This window comes from Anguilla anguilla, chromosome 3 (assembly GCF_013347855.1).
Source record: "Anguilla anguilla isolate fAngAng1 chromosome 3, fAngAng1.pri, whole genome shotgun sequence".
In the NCBI taxonomy this organism is placed as follows: domain Eukaryota; kingdom Metazoa; phylum Chordata; class Actinopteri; order Anguilliformes; family Anguillidae; genus Anguilla; species Anguilla anguilla.
In genome coordinates, this window is record NC_049203.1 from 38,209,835 (window position 1) to 38,230,124 (window position 20,290).

Genomic DNA, 20,290 nt, shown 5'->3' on the forward strand with positions numbered 1-20,290 from the left:
TACATTACTTTATTGACCTGGAAGTAGTCAACAGTCTCATTAAAACAATGCATTTCACAAAAAAACTAGTGATCAGAACTGGAGAAAAAAAAGCAGAAAACTTGGTGGTCCAATACACAGAAAATAGACTTGGCTATACCAATCATATGCGCACTAGGACCGTTTCAGATTTTTTTGTTTTGTATGTCCAACTCCATACTTTCACTGGAGATCAATTAAAAAAAATTTAAACTTCATTTTAAATCAACAATACATACATACATTAAATGCAACACGAATACTGGGGGATGAAGCACCGAGACATTTTTTGGAGAAGGGCTCTCGGTGCCCTTTCAAGTTGTCGCTTAAATCTTCACAATGTGACACTTTTGGCTCTAGCCCTCATCCCAGCTCTTCCTGCACGACAACCCCCTGTATGAAAAATATGAGACATCGCTGACAGATCGCATCAAGGACACCGCGCAAATTTGAGACCCAACACCCAGTTAGCACAGTATAATGCACCCTGCACAGAACAATATGACACAGACATCGCAGGTCACTCTATAATCCAACTCTCATCTAAAGCGGGTCCAAGACGGGTTTCAAATCTGCTTCGTGGAGTGCAGCAAAGCAATCTCCCCGGCATCGCTCTGTTGCCTTCATCACACGAAAGGCAGAGCTCGGCATGAATTACAACGGCCTCCTCTCTCTCTCTCTCTCTCTCTCTCTCTCTCTCTCTCCGTCTCCCGGTGCACCGACTGGGGGGCTGGAGGTAAAACACACGGCCCTCGTCCGCCTTTCAGTCTTTTCTCTCTCTCTCTCCACCCCACCACCCCCACCCCCATCCCAACCCCCCCAATTTCTGGGTCTCAAAAGGCACCATCCAGTTTAATCCCGACGCCCGTCTGCAAATACTAGCGTTTACAGGCGCCGTCGCCGCGGGCTCGCCGCGCGATTATCACAGACGCGGCACAACAGGTTGGGGAGGTAATGACAATCCGGCGTCTTCCGCCGGCTTCCTCGAAGGTGTTTTTTGCGTGCGCTCGGGGGGCCGCGGGCTACGTCTCCAGCCTCTCGGCGCCTGCGATTTGTTTGCGGATGCAGAGCAGCATCAACAGGTGCGGTTTCCTATCCGCCGCGGTGCGATTTTCCCACTGACGGTCGGGTGACCGGCAGCGCTCTCGTGACAGACGAGGAAAAAGACAAAATGCAGCACATCTGTCACTGCAAGCTTGGATCTGTTAGCCCTGATCCAGCCCGCTCTCAGAGAGACAGACACACACACTCGCAAATACAAACAAGCACGCACACGCACACACATGCACACATGAGAACACGCAGACACACACACACACGCGCATGAACACACACGCACACACACCCGCCCGCACACACACAAATACATGCGCCCGCACACACACACGCACATATACACACAGACACACACACACACACGGTCCATGAATCATCTGTTATCAGGTCAGGTTTCCATAAACAAATGTACACACACGTGTCCACACAACAACCATGTACAAACATATCCCCTACCCTCCCCAAGCACACAGGAAAAACATAAATAAAATATATGACGCTTCCTGTAAAACCATGTGCAAACATACATGGACTCACATCACTGACAACCCCCCCCCCCCCCACACACACACATCCTTATACAACCATGTACAAACATACACACAATACACACAGATGCCACCACATAAAAACATGAAAAAAAACATCCTCACAAGCAATACAAGCACACTCTCTCACACACTTGAGCGCGCACGCACGCGCGCACGCATGCACAAACACACGCGCGCGCGCGCGCACACACGCAGACACCCCCGTCGCGCGCTTGCGAGGGGCTTGGACACGGCCGCCGCGGGTTTCGCGGAAAGCGCGGCCTGCTGAGGCGCGGTGTTTGTTTGGTAACAGAGCGGCATGTGGATTCCCACATGACTTTCCCCCAGACGCTTGCCGAGCTGCTGCACCAGACACCGCGAGCTAATTAGCGGGATGATGCCACGCTAATTGTGTTAATTTACAAGGTTTTAGTCAAAGAGAATCTTGCTGGGGCTGGCATGGCTGTCAGGTTCCCGAGCTAATGATTAAGAAATGCCGAGGAGAAAGAGCGCCCTATGAACACGGCAGACATGCGAAAAGTCCATCAATTAACGATAAATACAAATTTGATTCTCACACATGGGAAACGGGAGCCGTTTTTAATACCATTAATAACATTCACCAACATCACAGACAATATCTAACTGATGGAAATTTTTGGTTTAAAAAAAAAAAAAAAACATTTCATTTTAGAATATTGAAGATGAAAATTAAATTGCAATTAATATTATGTGTGATTATCTTTTTATCCCATTCACTTAAAATTCATCAGCTACCATTACAAAATCAAACTGATAAAATATCACAGAGCACAGGTGGATAGCACACAATTTCTCTTGAATATACCAAATAATAATTTCTAATAAACAAACTGAAAAGGCTTCATGTTATTTTGCATTACAATTGCAACAATTGCATCACGGCTAAAACATATTATCTAACAATAACTTTATTCTTTTGCATTCTCAAAGCCACTGAAGGGGTTTGTAGGTCACTCTAAAAATATAACAGCAGTTACCAGCTTTTAGCAAATGTTTTTGCATTTAGAAACACAATATTTTTATGAGAGTTGTTTGACATTGTTTCTGCTTAGTCACAGATTTTTCCATTTATTTAAGAGAAAGTGACCAGTACTTATATGCTCTGCAGCCTGTAGCTGTGAACTAATACATTCTAATCATTTCATTTAAACAGCAGCAATGATGGTTCCCCTTAAATCACACTTCCACAGCTCACTTCTGCAAATTACAATACATTTCTGGCAAATGGCTTTCTTTTCTGGTCTGTCTCATCTGCATAAAGTGCCGCTTTGAACAATGGCGTAGGTGCTACAGACAGAGTGTGCTTTACCACGTACAGTTCAGATCCCAACGCATCAAAAGCTTAATGAAATGGAAACGGACCAAGACGACGAAGAAAAAAAAAAGGATTAAACGGAAGATGAGTGAGTCTGAAATCAGTGGCTTGCGGAGAGGAGCAGTGACATGAAATCCCCCCCCCCCCCACAATTTCTACCCAATCCACCTCCCTGGCAAAGGACAAGGATAACGGATATGGACCGTCTTACTGTTCAAGCCTGCTGTACATAGACGCGGATTATCACGGCAAACACGCGGTGGCCATCTTTGAGAGACGTGCCAAACCCCCCTCCAAGGTCTGCAAATATTTACGATTGATAAAACGCCGGTATCAGGACGTAATGTACAGTATCGGAGGAAATAAGCGCCGTTCTGCTCTCTTGAACGCCGCGCCTGACTGGCCGCCGCTTTCGACTGGAACGCGTGAGGATGTCACGCGGTCAGCGCTCAGGCCGAATTCCCCCCTGAAATGCAATTACCGGCATATTGAAGACAATTAGTGAGGACCAGGGTTTGTGGCAAAAAATCCATTCGGCCCTCTCTACCCAGCAGCACGCAGTCTATCATCTGTTAGAAACACTTCTCTGCCGGCACTAAAGAATCCACAAACTAACTCTTCATGTTGCGTTGGTCTTGCTCAAGAGAGCAAGGTTCAGCTTTCAGCAGGGGGAGAAAAAAAGTGCAGGCATGTCGGTGGTGAGAGAGAGAGCGGGGAAATGAGGGAGAGCGAGAGAGAGAGAGAGAGAGACAGAGAGAGAGACAAAGAGGGACGGAGAGAGAGAGAAGCCAGGATACAAGTGGGGGTTGGGGAAGTTGAGGGAAAGAAACACATTCAGAGAAGCAGTCACCTCCCTGTGCTCTGGCCTCTCACAAACACGCACGCACGCTCACTTGCCGACACATTCAAACGCACACACTCGGACGCACACGCGCGCACGGACCCCCCCCCCCAACCCCCGCCGCCCACACATTCAGACACACACACAACACATGCACACGCTTGCACGTGCACACAGACTAACACGCCAGAAACACACGAGCACGCACGTATGCATGCACGCACATCTGAAAATAGAATTTCCTTTATTTACATTTCCTATGGCATAATTACTGAATGTTCCATAAGTGGATGGAGTCTTTTCTCATTGGCTCCAGGGCTTGAGTTCAAATTTCACTGATTCGTAACTTTCAGTCTAGTGAAAAGGTCTTTGTGTAATTTGGCCTTGTCCGGTGGTCAACATTTCATCCCAAAAGCTCCCAGTACCTAAAGCAATATGCACGCCATCTACAGATTCAGAAAACACTGCCCCCCACATCCATATTCATTATCTATTTTTATTCAACATTCAACCTCTACCCAGGTAACTTTGGTGAGGGTGTACAGGAGTAACACTGGAGTCTTTATCAAATTTGATTCATTATGCAATCGTGATTACTAATGATATTTAGATGAATGCTGCCCCTTGACCTTTGTGCTCTCCACCTAGAACAACACACTATGATGCCTGAGGCACAAAAACACCAAGATTAGGTTCATTCAAAATGCTAGAATATTGAATTTTAGCGTTTACTGCTGCCACCAGGAGAGGTTAGCTATTAAGCCTAAGCAACATGAGGATACCAAACCTGTTTTTAAAAACAGATGCAGGGTAGAAGTGTTGTTCATTTAGTTTTAAGAGCCAGGCTCATCAACTTTTATCAGTTATCACATATAAGCAATACAACGCAGTCCGTCAAAACATCAAAATCCACACATGAACAAGTGAAAATTGTTTTTAATTTCTTCTTAAATAATCCATAAGTATGTTTGCTAATTAGACTATTTGATTACGATACATTGCCATTTCTGATGTTTAAGTAAATAAGGATGAAAAAAACCATTAAATTTGTTATGCAATCACTCCACTAAAAAGCATGTTAAACTGTATAGTCTAATATTCTGGTTCTTGTTAAATAAAACAGGACATAGAAAGGTCAAAAATGTTTAAAAATATTTTTCTGCATTAAACAATGCAAAAGAATCATGTTGGTTAATTATTTATAAGCAACTCAAATGAAAACTTTATTCAGTTCCATTTGATGATTAAAGTGACAAAACGTTCTATTTCTTAAGGCAATGAAAATTGTGACAGTGATGCAGACCAACTCACAAACTGCAAACTCGCCATCACTGCCTAGAAAAAAAAAATATTGTATTGCATTTAATTTATATTGCATTTAATTTCTGTTAGTGCAGTCATCACCAAAGAAGCAAGAGAAACAGAGAAGCTGACCTTTTTGAGAACTATTAATCTCGGTAGCCTTTGCAGTTTTTAAGCAAACACGACTTCGCCTCCGCTCTGTCCATCCAATTTCCCAGTGCGTAAATTGGACTGCCGCTTGCACAATTCTCTATTCATTACTGTGCCGCTGAAAGGAAGCACAGAGGTGGCGGTGGGGTTTTTTGTGTGTAATGCCTTCCAGCAGGATTCCCAAGAATCAAGGCACAGATTTCCTTTTTTCTCTCTCTTTTTTTTTGGAGAAGGGGGGTGCTGAGCTGTCGTAATTGAAACGTGGCCTAATCAGACTCATTACTGTTTTCAGCAATTTGCACCACCAAAGATGCTTATTAGGTAACTGTGTTTAATAAACCGGTCTTTAGAAAAATAACTGTAATGAGCTCTTTAAAGTCAGTCTTCGCCGTGATTATGCGCTGGAAGTGTTTGCGGCACCGGAGCAGACTGCTACATTTAGTAATGTCATAATTAAGCCGCACAAGCCGGGCTTTTCTGAGCTCACGAAAAGCAGCAGGCTAAAGCAGGAAAAGCCCCCGTCTGTCCTCGGAACGAGCCGAAAAATACGTGTAATTACTGATCATTACAGCGCAGGGATTTTCATCAGCGGATGTAAACACTGGTATGAGAGCTTTTCACTTTAGATTGCACATATGTATATTTGGACAGCCTCTCTTTTGACAGCAGATTTGTCATCACAATAAAGTGCAACACACACTAAACAGGCTCGCATTACGGATGGAAACTCTCAAACACAAATTTATACAGAAATTAACTAAATATCTTAATGGAAATTTCTCAATTCAATGCGCAGCGGTAATCGCTCAACGACAGAACCAAATTCATCTTCCATATCGAGTTAGAGCCATTTAAAGTTAATTTGGAAATCCACGCAGTAGTCATTCAAATGGATCTTAAAGAACAGGAGCCACCATTTAACCCCTAATTTGGTAAAATACGGGAGCACGTGTCACTGTCTTTTTCGCTGTTCTGCTCCGTCCATCTCGGCGGCTCAACATAACGTCACTGAGATGCTGAAAAATGAGTTCAGCGGCAGTGGCGTGCCTATTATCCTGTCAGGAGTTCAAATGAATGAACCATATACAACAGGTGACAAACCAGGGACCATCGCGTTAAATAATTAAACAAAAACAGACACAGTAGCCTACTGTAGGATAAAATATTTAAATTAAACACTTTATAAACACAATTAATTAACTAATTAGCCTTAAATGAGTGTCAGACTGCAATACAAATCATTTTAGTGTTGTGGTTAATTGACTGAAAGTAAGCACTTTCAAATATTTGCACTTTATCTTAATGTGCTGTTAAACCTGCATAAATCCTGCAATGAAGAAATTGTTACAGGTTTTGGTTGGGCTTAATTTAGAACCAAGCAATCTATTAAGCAACTATAAACCATACAGTACCTGCCAAATAGTGATTGTTCTGGGTTATACCTCAAAGGCAATGGAACAAATGACAATAGATTTTGAAGTATTTGTTCAAAAATCAGTTATATGCAAATTAGACTTGAATTATACTTTTGATGAAGCAAGCCACACATTTTAAACACCTGCTACACTGTCAATGTTCACGTCAGACCATGCACTTCAAGGTCCCCTTCAGAATTTTATATATTTTTAAAACATTTTAACCATTAGCTGTCATTTCTGCTGACATTCTCAAAAATACACAGGGAAAAAAAAAAAGAAAATTGCATGTGTCCCTAAACACAATTCTGACAAACTCATTTGTTTCCACTGTTCCTACATTTTCCCCCTCACAGTCAACTACCCCCTTTCTTTCCTGGAACTCAAAAATAAAAACAAGCAGAGCTCTCTGTTTGAAGTGAGCGATTTAAATCCACCCGCTGTCCACTTGCAACATCAAGAGTACAAACTAGAACATTAAACAATGTTTGGAGCACTGACTGACTGTGGGCAGAGGCACTAATGGTGTTCAAAATAATCTTCACATAAACACTAGCTAATGTGCTGTGATAAACACAAAAAGCAGGTATAATTCTAGGTTTGAGTACAGAAAGACTTCATTTCGAATCCAAAGGATGCCTTAAGTACTCAATGGAACTCGCTGGAACAAAAGTGGAGTGGTTGAGCTATTAGTAACCTTAGGAAGCTCTAAACTTGTAATTCAACCAATTATGTGAGGTTGTCTGACAACTCTCAGAGGGACAGTAATTAAAAATAACAGCTGTGTACAATAGACAATTATGTGCTGCCATCCATGGAATGAGTTCTGTTATTATTGAGACTAAAATTCATAAAAAATAAAAAAATACAATTTCAAAAATGAACAGGGAAGCTTGAAAGAGTTAGGTAGAGCGGTACACTGATTTGTCATAGCCAACAGATGGGATAACTTGGCTTGGAAGCCCGATGGAGCCTACAGTTATGTTTCTTTAGAAAACAGTGGCTATTCTCACCCATGGAATCAGTCACAAGCTCTTCAGGGGTATTTTACCCATATTGAATTTTGTAGTATCTGACTCTGTCCTTGTCGTGGTACAAATACATATGTTTGTGCACTATACAAATTATCCAAGCTCAATGAATGAAAATGGATTTCTCTCCACAACTTGCTGTTCAGCTTACGACAAACTACAATCTCCCACAATCCATTTTTCTTGCATGTCCACTATAATAGGAAAATGCATTGGATTCTGGGAAAATGAGGCTGTGGTGACAAATAAATAATGAGCCATTTTTGCATCTTGTGCAAAACAAAATAATGAACATTGCTGAAATCTAAACTGCTTAATGGAAGAATAAAATAGAATTTCTTTATTGTCATTGTACTGGTGCGTACAACTACATGACAACTACATGAACATGCACTGCACTTGAGCTCAGCAAATGTTCAGCAGAGAAGCTAAAAGTAGAGCAACCATTCAAACCCATATAATATTTTTTAGTGTGAACTTGCCCAGGTGCTTTTATGGTGCACTGATGAAAAAACATCTTCATTGGGTAAATCTACCTTTAAAGGATTCAACAATTCTTTTCTTATCTTAGTGGGGTAGGCCATTTACCACCTGCTCCCACAGTGTTTGTCTTGACAAAGCACTCCATTATAAGACAGTGAAAACCATAAATAATAGCATTAATGATAATATTATTAATGCTATTATTTATGTTGTCTCTGAACAACACTGTTTAGATGCATAACTGTACATTCATAAGTGGGCTTTCTTCAGTAATTCATATTGAAAAGCATTTACAAATCTATGTTGTAAGGCCAATGGCTTAGCGTCTGCATGATACATTCTGCTAAATGCTTGCTGAGGGTTCCTTTATGGAATACTGATTTACTTCCAAGGCAATGTAACATGAATTTCGAGTTGCATTCACATATATACGTGAAGTGATGACTGGGGTAAATGGATGAACACATCTTAGTCTGGCCTAAAGGTGTCCTTCAATGCACAAAGCATGATGAAGAAAGGGGTGTGCCTTCAGCAGCAAGGGTTCATGGGTACTGCTGCATCAGTCCAAGTCATTCAATGTACTCTGCCAGTCAATGAGGAGCTCAATTTCCTGTGACAAGACTACTCTTCCTAATTGCAGTAATATTCTTGTTGCTGGGCTCAAATAAGTCACTGCACATGCATTGCCTGTTGTGACAGAGCTACAATCATTTTAACAATCATGCAGTCATTTCGAGTAAACACTTATTATGGCGGTGGGCAGTGACCAATACTAAAGCAGCTCTATCCTGGGCTGACGGAACAGTTATCTAGAGCTGCAGCATAACTCAAACCCCTGGTGAATTTACTTCAATATGTCTGCTAAATTATTCAAGTAATACTAATACTAAAGAAAATGTGCATGCATGCATGCATGTGTGTGTGTGTGTGTGTGTGTGTGTGTGTGTGTATATAAATTAATGTGTTAGATGTAGGGGAGGTTCAGTGAAGTTTATCAATTAAATTGATTCTTTTAATTCCTTTATTTTCCATCTGAATTCAAATATGTTCATACCTCTGCATGAATAAACTGTAAATCTAGATAAACCGAACTCTAACACAATTTTTACATGCATATATGAAAATGTAAGCATTTGATACTATCAGTACTGCAAAGATCAACTGCATACATTTGTCAGTTAATTGTTTATCTTTTTGTTACAGCTTCTGAAGGGTATGAATACATTTGGAGATGAGCGCAAGCTGTTACACACTGTAACTTCTTTTGATACAAGAGTTTGCTTAATCAAAAACATGCCCACTGTCCATTCCAGTAATTAAAATAGGACGTTGAAATACATAACTTTTTCTCAATTTCTTGACATTTCTGCAACTTTGTTGTTACTATAAAAGGGTGTACATAATAAACCAATCTCTAGTAGCACTCAAAATCATATTTACAGTCCAAGGGCTGTCAGATAATACATTTCCGGCACTTCCATAGGTTATGGGATGGCTATGACTAATGAAGCTTCGCCAACTTTACGCTACATTTACCTAGTTACCACTACCATGTCCGATATTGTGAAATTACTGCCTATTGATATGACTGCAGATATGCTGGCAAGAAGATATGACAAGGCATTATCACAGTGTGACGTACAAACAAACTAATCAGAAAAATTTATTATAAAACAAAAAGTTAAAACTAAGGCCTACAAGTCCTACTTAAAGACACGCTCACCATAATTTATTATTTTATTTTAAAAATAATAATAATAATAATAATAATAATAATAATAATAATAATAAAAGGCTTCCATAATACAATCCAATGTGGTATCAGTTGGACAAACTACATCTGACTTTATGGTGGCACATGGTGGACTTTACATGAAAATAATCTATAATTTATATTATGCAAGCACAAAATGAAATGGGGCAGTTAAGTGAACACTAAATCAATATTTGTGGGCTGGAGTGTAATCTAGAGCTCAGTAGATTATCAACCAACCAATCTCGCTAATACTCGTAATTTGTAGCCATGTGGTAGTCAGTTACAAATAAAACTGTAACAATAGCAAAATATACACGCACACACACAGACATAGCATAATATAAAGCAGTATCAGATCTCAGGAGTCATCTAAACTTGACTCAGACCTGAACGTTTGATCATCATTTCATGTGGCAGAAAAGAAAAAAAAAAGTAAAATAGAAAGCAAAATAGAATGTTGATTTTTTTTTTTTTTGATGTTATGCGTTTCTAACAAACACAACTTTGCCAAACAGGAACTGTACCATATTTGGCTTTATTTCAGAGGAAAAACATGGTCACCATTTGATTGAGCAGATGGGGATGTGGGTGTGGGTGTGTGTGTGTGTGTGTGTGTGTTTGTGTGTGTGCATGCGTGCGTGAATGCACACATGCGTGTATACACACACTTACACAAACTGATGCACACACTGTTCTTGTTCATGAAGTGTTGCTGTGAATGGAAACACTGGATTTAAAAAAGCACCTAATAATAATACGAAGAAAGCCTTTTAATGTTATCCTCAACCATTTGAATAAATAACATGAGATACGTATTGAAAGCTACCGATAAATGATGTCCACAATGCATATTTTACTGTGGTAATTATAAATCATTACATACATGGCGCTTGTTGATATTAAGTGCCCACTAAGTATGGTGGATGCATCGTATTTCAAGAGCAGGCAATGTACATGAGCACAGACAGCAAGGAGAGTAATGACAATCCATTATCTTATATTGCTTGCAATAATAATTTTCAAGGGTCTCATTTTAGGAAGTGTCATCTATTAGATGCATGGAACAAAGACTTTCATATATAATCCAAAATGACCATTTAAGGGTTGTTACCAGGGTTGAGGTCGCAAAGATGCAATGTGCGAGTGGCCTTTCTATTCAGTGTCATTTTCAAACTTGGCTACTTGCAGAAGTTCTGATTCTCCAGTGATGGGGTACAGACACATGAGAACACATGAGAACCCCATCAACGATTAATATGTATACTGTCCACATAGATCTTGTGAATAAATACAAACATCACACTGAGCGTCATGGCTCAATGTTTCTAGAACCTTGGGCAGTAGTTTGAAAAAGGACTGTTACTTGTAAATACAAAATACATATTTGACATGGAGGTGATCCTCTATGTTTAACAAATCTGAAATACATTCAAAGAGCGAAAATACTATATATATATAACAAAAGGCTCCAGAGATACTGGATTTTATTTAGAAATTTTTTTTGTTCCTGTACTTATGTGCACAAAACACACACGCACATACACAAAAACATCCCACTGGAGGGAAGGATTTCATTTATACAGCAACTCTCAAGTGCTTCATTCTTAGGCAATTCTCCTGCAGGTTTGCGACAATATCCATAGTTGCAATCTTTTCCTTAGAGGGTTTGCTACAGTGGAGACATTATTTGCGGTGAGCGCCACCAGACTCTTCAATTGTGATAAATACAAGCAGCTGTCAATGAGTGGATCTCCTGTCCATCACAAGACTGCTCACCATTCATTTCCACGGTGAAAAGCAAGCAGAGGCCCACCGTTGGACTACCAGCCAAACATCGCCCATGCAAGTCCATTCTGAACGATTAGAATAAAACCATCTCTTCGAACATCAGAAATGGTTAAACTCCACTGACACGGTGATTGGCGTTACGTGTACAGCCGGTAGCAGGAGTTCATGTGTTAAGAGTTGTGTTAGCACTAATGATGGCCACCACATTAAACTGACAGAATGGACAATTTTCCCAAAATTAAAAGGCAGAGGGGTCGGGAGGAGAGTCAACGAGGTACCCTCCAAACTGAAGTTGCTGGAGATTTGAGATTGGTTAAATATCCCTGTTGCTGGCGAAAACCTGTCAGGATTACTAAGCAGGGCCAATTGAAATACTCCACATAAATGCATTGTGAGGCTCTCTTTTTGTTTTGAGGACAAAAGAATGTCAAGTTGCTCGCACTTCAGACTGGACACCGGTGCAATTGCCAAAGAATCTCTGACACTCTCTGAATTTTTACATCTTATAATTGCATAAAAGTCCACAGTAGACTTATATTAAATGCCTGAATGAAAAATTAAATTAAATTAAAAATTTCTATTTCGTCCTCCTTCCCCAGAAGAACAATGTGGTTGGGTTGGTGGGAGAACGTCTTTATTTTTTCTCACCTGGCTGCGAGAATACATCCTATGTAAGCTGCTGACCATCTTACATATTCCTTGGTCCACATGCTTCAAACCACTGAAACATCAGGGGCATTCACATTTGGAATAAAGAATCAGGATATGGTCTGTCCCACCTGGTTTGGAAGCGGACTGGATGGTAGGTCTGCTAAAGGGCATCATTCAAACAATTACAAATATGCACAATTTTTCAGTACCGATCAGCTCATTTGGTAAAGGAATCTCGCAGTGTAGACTGGGACCCACAGGCATTAAAATGGATTAGTTCCACATCACATATACCCTCTGGCATCCAGTTGGTGCCAGTGAGATATATACTGTACTCAGGGCTTGACATTAACTTTTTGGCTCACCAGCCACTGTGGCTAGTGGTTTTCCAAAGTCACTAGTCACTCAGCATTTACAATGGCTGGTGTTAATGTCAAGCCCCGACTGCACTTCTATCTGATTGGCAGACGCTTGTAGCATTGCATGGCCTGCAGGATGAAAACAGCCACTGTTCTGCGGATGGGCAAATCAGAGGCATAGAAAATAAAGTGGCCTGCATCAGTTAGCTGAAATTATTTGTCTGACTCAATTTTGACCTGGAATGGTGATTGTCATTACTTTTTTTTTTTTACCCATTCTCAAAAAAATATGTCTCTTGATTCATCTAGCTAAAAAACCACAAGGATGAAATTAAGTCAATCTCAGCAACAGATAAAAAAAACCCTTCATTACTGATGGCAGCCACATCGCCAGTGTGCACAGTACTTTTTTCTACAAGTGGAATCAACTCCCTGTGGTACAAAGTAAGTGTAAACACAACACAACTGAATCTAATCTGATCAAAAATACATTAGCATCAAACCCACATATAATTTAACTGCACAAAGGATGTGAAAGGCTCTTTAGGGGAACTGTAAAGGAAGGGAAATGGCATCTCTGACTTCACAGTACACTGCTACTTGCATAATCTTCTCCGTACTAGGCCTCAATTCAATCAAGCCACAATGTGCCGTCCTTGACTTTGCCTAATGAGTTTAAGCAAGTGTTACAAAAAATAAAAAAAAGCTAAATTTGCAGAAATTTGTTTCAAGAAGGCAAGGACAAAGTGCATTGTGGTTAGATTAGAGACCAGGCTTTTCTGTGCCGTGTCCGTTTCGTGTTTTGGAGTGTACTTCAGTACAGCTGCACTGCAGAATTGAATCGCTGTCACGCATATCAATTATACCAATTCCTCACATGCATTTTTATGCAGCTGGATGAGGAGCTATGATTCATGTGGTTAAGGACCTCAGTGAGTGTTTAAAACCCGTGTCGATCAGACAGTTTTACATGGGAACAAGTACACAGCATGTACGGCATACATCTCATTAGGCCATTAGACGGTGGCCCCAAACAGAATCCATAATTTGTGGCCAAGAGACAGACTCAAAGAAGTTGAAAAGCATAGAATTAACCGACCAAGAAATTAAAAGTAAGTTGATCAATATAATATTAGTACTTCATAAAATTTACATTTGCCATCAAGTTGAAGATATATACAGTATGCTTAAATGGCAGTTGAAATAACATCAGAAAATGTATCTACTTTTGAAGATGAACAAAACTTCCTAGCATAATTTATCTGGAGACTTTGTGACATCACCTCTGTAGCATTCATGCGGTAATTCTGGCCTTTATTTTCTGGAAGCCACTACAGCCATCCACACAGATATTCAATTTGAAAAAGAAAAATCACATAATTCTAAAACTGACACTGCTGCCCCACAGGGGAGTCAAATCTACATGACAGGGAGCCCTGGAAGGGCACTCTCTCACAGAACGTTGGACAGCATTTCCAAAAACATTTTGCTCATCCTTTAAGGGTGTAAATATCAAACTAATATTTCCGAGTGCTGTTGCCTATCTCTGTTGTTCTCAATGACCAATTTAGAGACTTGGATGTCAAAACCAGATGGACAAGGAACCCATGAAATGCACGTTCATCCGGTCACAAGAAGGATACAGTACATGAAGGAAACATGACATCAAACAGGGACAACTAGACACATTAATGCATAAGGCCCAACCAAAATGGAATAAAGCTTGTTCTTTCATTAACAAAGCTGCAACTGGCAATTGTTATTACAGGAAATAAAAAAATTCCATCAATCTGAAACCAGATTACAAAAACAAGGAGGACAACAATTCCAATGAATTAACGTGAAAATGACATAATGAAATTATAATGTAATATAACATTCCACCTGACAAGAATAATGAACAATCAATAATGTCCCTAACCTAGTTAGCGTGCGTGCCAAACGGCAAACACCTATTGTTAGCATCCCTGCACCTATTCCAGGAGTTACCAGAGAGTTCTCATGACGACCAAGAAGCAAACTGGCATCCACTAGAGCACACAGTGTATTACACTTGTTTTGAGTCATAATGTTTAGTGACGGTGTAAACCAAATGCCTGAGCAAATGATAATAAGGTTTAACCACGCTAATGGGCTAAGCAGCAGGTTCCGTTTCTCAGCAGTGTCCATGGATCTAAATCAAATTTGCCCAACTGAATTGCTTTAATTTCTATATATTCAGTTGAAGCACATGCAGGATACCCAAGATTTTGTTTTTATACAAAATAATACATACTGTTCTATGTCATATGGACCCAAGATGCACATTCTAACCTAAACTGGCCAGAGGAAGAGATTTAAAGACCACAATACAGTTGAGCCTGAAATCAATTTATACGCAGAGTATGCTTAAAGGCCATTTGAGGGCTCAGAGAACACCAACTGTCTTGTTTGACTTTTTCCACATTTGATACAGTGAACCCTGGGGGGTTTGAGAGGCATTTGTGAGACATCATTGTCCTGGCCAAATGCTGATCATTAAGCCCTGACTCCAGAGGCCAGTAGAGACAGAAGCCAATCTCCTCTTTAAATGTGGATCTCTCGGTGGTGGCCCAGTTCCCTGTCTCTCTGTCACAGAGGGCTGAATTGAGCAGGGAGCTGAAGCAGTTGGCCTTGGAAAGCAACCGCCATAGGCTCAGATGGCACTCCTGCTAATACTAATTCTTGGCCATCACGCATAGCACCAACAGCCATGGAAAGGCGACGAACGCTCGCCGTTAGCCAGAGGTCCGTGGAGAGCCAGCCGAGAGCGCGCGGTCGATTTGTGTAGAGTAGCTTCTTCGGCTGCGGTGCGCTGGAATTTGGGGGTGGGCAGCTCTGCAGGCATCAGTAAGCCCCAGTGAACGGGCACTCCATACCCCTGGGGATCACTTACTCACTTCAAGGGAGAAGACACTGGAGCCTGTGACCTGCAGGATGTTCTTCTCATTGACCAAAATCTGCCTCTAAAGATGTGCATGTGGAGAAGCAACATCCCCCCCCTCCACTCACTCCCCCCACCTCACCGCACTAGCAAGGGTGTATCCTTTGAGACTAGCCAGAATACAAAAGGATAAAACATTTTCTAAAACAGATATCTGGACCACGACAGGCGCTCGAGGAACTAACTGCATCCACCACTTTGCAGCGGGGTTTGCGAGCGTGGGCAAGCAGTCATTTGATTTGTAAACCGATAGGCCGCCTCCACTGCAAATTCGAAGATTACCTTGTTCACTGGTCCGACACGGAATTGTGATTACTCCACACTTGCCTCCATTAGTTTACATTGGTGTAAAAAAATGAGTGTGTGAGGGGTTGGGGTGGGGCGGAAACTGCGATTCGAATCCCATATCAACACATTTACACAATGTAATTACGACACAAGTGTATAAATGCAGGGTGTTGTGCATTGTGCTTTTTTTACTTTGTGCAAACCTGATAGCGATTTTCACTAATCTGCAATAAAGTTCAAGGAGCTTCTGTCTCCGTTCAGGAGCCCCAGGAGCTTGGGGGTGTAAACAGACAGATAAATGGGTCATGACTTGACATGGATCCTGAAATAAATGGCAGCATCCAAGCAGTCTAACAACAAACCACACATCTCCCTCGGCTGAGATACATTTGAGAAATGATATGCCTACCCCCCTTGATAAACATGCAGGTTTGGACAACTTGCACCTGTGGAGTTGGTTCTAAATTCTCCATGATGCTGCAATAATGAAGAAAGGGCGTGTCAACATACGCACACACTAAGAATTATCAACGGGACAAAAACTTGACAGTTAGCTGAAATGTTAAAAAGAATATGTGTCCCATTTGAGAAACTGACCAAGAAAAGCACTAGCTAGAAGGAAGGGAAGGAAGGCCCTCGCCATGTCATGATACAGCAGCATTTAAGGGGTTGACTGATGAGCACAACTATCTTGACTATCTAGCACAACGATAGCTTCTAGCACTGTTAACAATAAAATGCATGACAAATTATCACATTATTTTACACAAGTAGGCAGGTGCCATGCAAAAATTTAGAGTTGGAGGCATAGGACCACTTCAAAAATAAACTTTATAAGTCCTTTTTATAATTCAATTTGCAAATAAATTCCCCATTACATTGTGTGGTTTAGGCCACACAAATTCCACAAAACAGTTAACAGAGGAATTCTCATTTTTTGGGAGGGTTTTGGCAGCGTGGTGCTAAGCTGGGGTGAGCACTTCCTTAACTAGGTGTGCCTCAATTCTGCATGTGCCTGAAGCCATTCTACTGAGTCCAGAATACTCCCCAAATGTTTGCAGCTCAGCCATTAGTTCCACACAACCCTGCTGCAGCAGACTGTCACACATTCAATCTGGAGAAGGGACACAACCTGAAACTTAGAACCTGAAACTTTACTTCACATTTTGACTCCTGCACAGGCTAGTGACTATGATTGTTCTTTATTCATGTTCTCAGTGTGAAATTATTCCATGGTGACTTTGACATAAAAAAGCTAATTCAAATTCTCTTCTCTGTATATGAAAGCAAAGCTCCTTTTCAGCCATTTTAAAAGGCTCATTTAGGAGGGGAGTACCCAAAAAGGACACATTTTGGGTTGTAACAAAGCATAACTAATCTGCAATCAGAATTTAAACATGCATTATTTCCTGTCGTGGCTGACAAAAAATATGTTGCATATGAAATAAATGTGAATTAAACAATACATGAACTGGGATTGTATAAACCATTTAAACAGGAACAGTTTAGAGATCACTGAAACCAAATATTTAAGAATATTTTATTATTTTTAAGACTTCCACACAAACAGATTTGTATTATTCAGAAGCTATCATTTAGTTGCAGTTTATAAATTTAAAACGATATTTCTTTCATCAAAGCCAATATTTCATTAATAAAATCAGACAAATACAACAGAGCAGTAATTTTCATTCCTTACACAGATTCTGCAAAACACAAATAGATCATACTTACATCGACATTATTAGGTTCACAATTAAAAATAGCAAGCAACTGAATACAATAAAAGTGCATAACACCTGAATTGGTTTCACGCAATTAAATGCTTTTATATTGCACTGAAAAGACACAACACATTTCCGTTTAGTCCGATTATTAACAGAATAACAGTGAAAAACTATATGCAGCCATTAAGCCAGTGACCTTCTGTGCTACTAGCTTTTGTTGTGAACTTTGTACAGCCAAACTATTAATCAAAAAACAGGTCGCAATTGATGCCTTCCATGCTAAACTAGCCCTGTCCATTGTTTTTTCTTTTAATTATATAGAATTAAATAGTAATTAAGAGTCTTTGCTTAAAGGACTCATTTAAAAAGACAGTAAGTGGATCAGAGTCACGAAATTAAATAACTTTGTCCACAGCTGAAAATAACACCTTCCTCAGGCGCCTTGAGAATGCAGCAGTGCACTATTGATGGCTGCTGAAGAATAAGGTCACGTCTCAGACATGGGCCGGACAGAGGGGAATCTGGGCAACGGAGACAATCTGTGGTCAGAAAACGAAATGGGGAAACTCTCAGCCGAACTGCGATAAAGCTACTGAGCTTAAGTTACAAAATTAAAACACAACTGAGGAAAGGGCATCATCTGGAGAAATGGTCTGTCTAGAGTCTAGGTCTGAAATTCTCGGTGGAGAAGGAATGGACCACAAGGAATGGGTCAAACATTCCCGAGAGTAACACTGGACACCTCTTTTAAAAAAAAAAAAACCTCTCTCCACAAGGCCTGTACCGCCATGACCTGAGAGTCATATCTGTACACATTTTATCATACAGGATTTGTTTAGCTGTATTTTAGCAGTATTTGCTTTATCATTTAATGCACCAATCTTATGGAAAAGGATCGACTGTGAAATGAATATTTAACAATGTCACCTAAACAACTTATCGAAGGATTCCTGAATTAATGTAATGCCACTTGAGTGCATGTCCCAAAACTAGTACATGGAAAAGCAGACTCTTTATGCAGACTGATTACAGAGTAAGCTTTGGTAAATCTAAGCACATCTGCAAACAAGCATTCCAAACAAGGTTCTGAATGGATTAACTTGACATATAGTCTATTCCGTTAAAAAATGATATCAGAGGAATGCCATATCCAAATATCCAATGTTACCTTTGCATCTACTTACACCAATATTACCAATGGCACCTGATGCCTGAACCAAGAAGTCCACTCTATGCATCCCAAAAAAACCTCCACCAGCTGAAATTGTAAGTGTCGGCCAAACAAACAGGAGTTTAACAGGTCAAACGGTGGATTACTCATTTATGCCACAAATGACATTTAAAGTACTTCATACACTTTTTCTTAAAGAAGTGCTCCCATTTCACCATCAACCATCCATGGGCTGCTCTTTAACACAGCCTAATTCTACCAGACTAGTGACTGGTTCTTATCCAGACCACACGATGACAAACAGGAGAGAAGGCAAGGCAGCAGAATGACCATTCTTTAAACAAATTGCTCTCAGCTTATAGATAAAATATCACTACTAAAATGACACTTTTACACTAGCTATTTAAATGAATAATTTACTGTCAAGCTAACTGGATTGCAGCAAACGTTCATCTTGTGATGTGAAACTAATGAACATTTTCCTGTTACAAGTTGCACTGTATAATTAGTTAGCATTCACCCTTTTAAGCTACACTGTAAAACTAGTTAGCATACACCCATTAAGCTGCACCGTAAAACTAGTTAGCATTCACCCATTAAGCGGCACTGTAAAACTAGTTAGCATTTACCCATTAAGCTACACTATAAAACCAGTCAGTATTTGCCTGTTACAAGCTGCACAGTAAAGACAGTTAGTATTCGCCTGTTACAAGCTGCACTGTAAATATAGTTAGCATTTGCCTGGTACAAGCTGCACTGTAAATATAGTAAGCATTTGCCAGGTACAAGCTGCATGGTAAAACTAGATAGTGTTTCTTTGTAACAGGTTGTGCTATAAACCTACAGTGATAATTCAACTGCTATAAGCTGCACTCCAAATCTAAAATGAGCAGCTTCACTTGCATGGTAAAAATAAAAAATAAAAATAAATAAATAAAAAAAATAATAAAACAAGCGGAGATTCACTGTAACAAGCAGAGCGGAGAAACTATATTAAGCAAGTAACAAGTGGTGCTGTCACGCTCGTGTACATTCACCTGCTACAGGAAGTGTGATTACTGTAGGCCTATGTTCCAAACATGGGTTACTCTGTGAAATGAAAGTAAGCATATTATTCTTCTGGTTTGTTCTGGTCTGGGCACAATTTTTTTAAACAAAGGCAAAAGTTCATTTTAGGCAAATAATATACACTGATAAAATGGACTCAATGCTGCTTTTTAATAATAATATGGGAAACTCTACCATCTATAAACATATTTGTTTTTGTTCTTGTCCAAAATGTTGACCCAATTACAACACATTCATTTATCACATATGAAAGAAATTTATGTTTTTGTCAGTGTTACTGGTTCTTCCGTAAGTTCCAGGCACAAAGGTTTTAACTGGAAAAATCCACTTCCCCCTA

General features: G+C 40.2%; 1 protein-coding gene across 5 annotated transcripts in view; it reads right to left on the minus strand.

Moving 5' to 3' along the window:
* The window catches only part of fign (fidgetin), a 52,108-nt gene that overhangs the window by 5,913 nt on the left and 25,905 nt on the right, over positions 1-20,290 (minus strand). The window contains exon 1 of one of the 5 annotated variants that reach the window (XM_035408024.1): positions 262-680. The exons of the other annotated variants lie outside the window; for them this stretch is intronic. The gene's annotated coding sequence lies outside the window, so the exon portion shown is untranslated. Of the gene's footprint in view, positions 1-261; positions 681-20,290 lie in introns of those variants that run through there. 5 annotated transcript variants of the gene reach the window in all.